General features: G+C 42.7%; 1 long non-coding RNA gene across 1 annotated transcript in view; it reads right to left on the reverse strand.

Annotated features, from left to right (window-relative positions):
- The window catches only part of LOC118412202, a 47,031-nt gene that overhangs the window by 38,660 nt on the left and 4,978 nt on the right, over window positions 1-3,393 (reverse strand). Inside the window, exon 2 of the long non-coding RNA XR_004830739.1 lies at window positions 1,562-1,697. This is a non-coding gene — a long non-coding RNA (uncharacterized LOC118412202). The remainder of the gene's footprint in view (window positions 1-1,561; window positions 1,698-3,393) is intronic.

Raw genomic sequence — 3,393 nt, forward strand, 5'->3', positions numbered from 1 at the left:
CTGTTGACATCCACAAACGGCTTGCGCGCTAAGCCTGCCGGGACAGAACATCCTCCATCTTACATTTTGACAGAATTTTGAATTGGCGCGCTTTTTCTTCTTCTTCTTTTCAAACAAATAAGGCAACTTTACATAAGCACCGAAAGGTGTTGCTAGTAAGTCAACCAACTGTAAACAATTTCAGGTGACCCCACCGCGATGGGCGGCCATCTTGGATTATGCTTAAGTGGTTTCCTACTGTGATAATGAGTGTTGTAAATCCTCACGCGTGTCTTTCACAACATTGACCTCTGTGCACTTCGCCAGACATCTTCTGACCTAGTCCACTTTGTAGGCTAAGTTTTAATCAAGACTTTCTGGCCCAGCGGAGAGATAAAATGAAGTTGAAGTCACCTTGAACGTTCTCCGGATATCACGCACTAATTTGTAAACGAACCGTGAGATAGACTGAAAGAAATGGGACTTATCCTGTTGAGGTGTACTGGCTCTCTGAATTCATAGAGTGAAGCGTAAGGCATTTAACGTTTACTCTCTCTATCTCTGCCGAGCCACAACAGGCTTGGGTGACCGGCGCGGACTGCAAACTTTGCAGCCATGGAACGACAGAACTACCAGATAAATGTGGCAGATCTACCGGTTGGGGACGTCGTCGTTAAGAGTTTCTGACTGAACCTTTCAACCCTGAAATGCTTGCGTGGGGGAAACAAAGGAGCCTCCAAACGACCTTTTGGTCTGTTTACATGCCAGTCACGTCTTAACGGACAACCTCTGAGTTGGGTTCTGTCCGCCCGGCCTCTGGCTACGACATAAATCTTTGCTACAGGTTACTCTGGAAGATACGGAACAAGGAATTGTGTACAAACCCCTTAGGCCTTCGAAATCGCTCATTTCAAACTTGAAACAAATGATACAATCCGGGCCAAGCATAGATGATTGTGTTGACGTTGTGTGTGATGGAAAGGGGAGCTGATAAATGTGTAACTGCAGGGCAACGCGGACGCTGCTCGCACTACTCAAACTACTGACGCCATCTTCGTCTTCATCTTTCCATCATGTTCATCTAAACGTCGTTCTTTCGACAGAATGCTCCAGGTCTGTACTCGCTTCTCGGTGGAAAATGTCATCAATCATTCTCTTCAGCAACCTTTTTTTCTGCCACCACGTTGTGTGTTATTTTTTTTCAGTGGAAGATGGGATTTTATCTTGTCTCATTCGGTCCCTAGTTGTATCATAAATCATAACATCCCCTAAAATCAATGACAATGACCGAGCAATGTTTTGCATAGAGATAAGAAACATGGGCGTACTATTCACTGCTTAGGTTGTAAAAGCTAAAACAGTCTTTCTGTCTCAAGTTTCTCTATTTTTCAGACTTGAAACAAAAAAGATAAGTTTAGATAGAACGTTGTCATTTTTCTAATAATGGCTTGTCATAAACATCCATCGTATAAAGATGTAGTCACAGATTTGTCGCAGATCAGAATCCAGTCTACAAGTAGATGAGTCTGTTCAAAAGAAAAAGTTCGACAATAGCATCTTAAGAGCCAAAGATGGGACTTACAGATACACACCGTGTACTGCCGCTTTCGGGGCATTGAAGGTGTGGAGGCACCGCATGTTGGACGTGTTCTTTGCTACATCTCCTCTCCTCTCTGACCGGCCGTTCTACTCTATTCAAGTGTAGCCTCTGCGCGCGTCTGTTGAAGAAAAACAAAACATCGTAAGGTAATTTATTTATTTATTGAGATTGCAGACAATGCAATACATTGCCAACTCAGGCAGCTTAGTTGATATTAGGTGCCCACTGTCAAAACATTTAAGACATGAAAAAGAACAGGGAAACCTTGCAACTAGCAAAAATGGAAGGCAACAAAAACATCAAATATACGTCCCCTTATCCGAATCTCTTTACTATAGGAATAGGTATGATCACATTGCGGGCGATAAAGAGACATAATATAATAACACACTCCGCATTATTGGATCTTCTTTTATGAAAACGAGCCCTTCAGAGGCCAGTTTGAATTAAAGGCAGTGGGATCATCTATAAATGTAAGTTTTTTTTCCTGCCAGGCTTTTTGTCTGTTGTTGAGGCACGAATATTTTTACAGAACATATCTTTGGGTATTTTGCCCGATCTCCCCGAAACTAAGCACTTTTAATTTGCTTTCTATTGTTTAAATACTAGGTAGGATAATATACACGCATAGCTAGATATAGAGATTAATTTCTCATTTTTCAAAAGGAAGCTGAGGTGACATTTCCTCCCTGCTTGCTTGCTGCACGTCAGCAATGTTATTCATAGGCTTAATTGTAGGAACTACTGCAAAACTTTTAAGTCGTTGTAAATCAATCTTGAATTTAAGTATCGGGGTGTATAAATTCGTCCGATTGTCGCAAGCATGCAGCCTGGCGAGACAAAAAACTTCAAAAGTTCAACTTCCAAACGCAGAAGATGACTTGCACATAGTTTCGAACGCCCTCGTCTCTGTCGGTAAAATCCCCCACCAACATATTACAGTTATCGTAAAGAACCACATAGGCGACAATTACCGCTACATCCCTCTATGATATGTTGTAAAAACAAGCTCAGGAATCGAGCGCCATAATTAGAATTTAGGAGGATTTAGGGCGTGTGATATTGTTGATAATTACGCTCATTTACCGTTTACTCCGACTTGTGGCTGTCCACAACGATTTCTACTGCGATGAATCATGTGGCAGCAAAGTGTCGATATTTGTGAAAATTACTGCCTGTAGCTGCGGCTCGAGAATATCGCCGGGACGTTCATTTCCAAACTAGTGCATCTTTTCATGATAATGCAATTATACAGGACGAAACGTCCTCCCGTTTTCTTATCAGCGTGGTGCAGAGGAGTTGAAACTAGTTTTTGTGCCGCTCTTTGGGAATGTAAGAGCGTTAGAGTGATAGTTTACCCTTTGCAGACCAGCAGTGCGTAAACACGGCACTTAGATTTCCTCAAGTATACATCGGTTGCAGTTACCTGTCTTAGACTGAAAGAATGAATAAATCGTGACATTGTGAGCAAGTCATCCCTCTCCTTCTCTCTCCCTCTCCCTGTGTGTGTGTGTTTGTGTGTGTGTGTGTGTGTGTTTGTATGTATGTATGTATGTGTGTGTGTATTATGTGTGTATCATGTGTGTGTGTGTGTGTCTGTCTGTCTGTCTGTTTGTCTTTCTTTCCACTTTCTCAATGTTTCTGCGTCTTTCTCTGTCTCTCTCTCCGAGGTTCTACCCCCTCCCACTCCCCCCTCTCTCCTCAGGCTCCCTCAGGCTCTATCCCTCCCTTCTTTTATTTCTACTTCTCAACCCAATGTTCAAACGTGGTCCGCAGTTCTGGATGGCCAGTTCTCTCCAAGGTAGACTACGTCT

This window comes from Branchiostoma floridae, chromosome 3 (assembly GCF_000003815.2).
Source record: "Branchiostoma floridae strain S238N-H82 chromosome 3, Bfl_VNyyK, whole genome shotgun sequence".
Lineage (NCBI taxonomy): Eukaryota > Metazoa > Chordata > Leptocardii > Amphioxiformes > Branchiostomatidae > Branchiostoma > Branchiostoma floridae.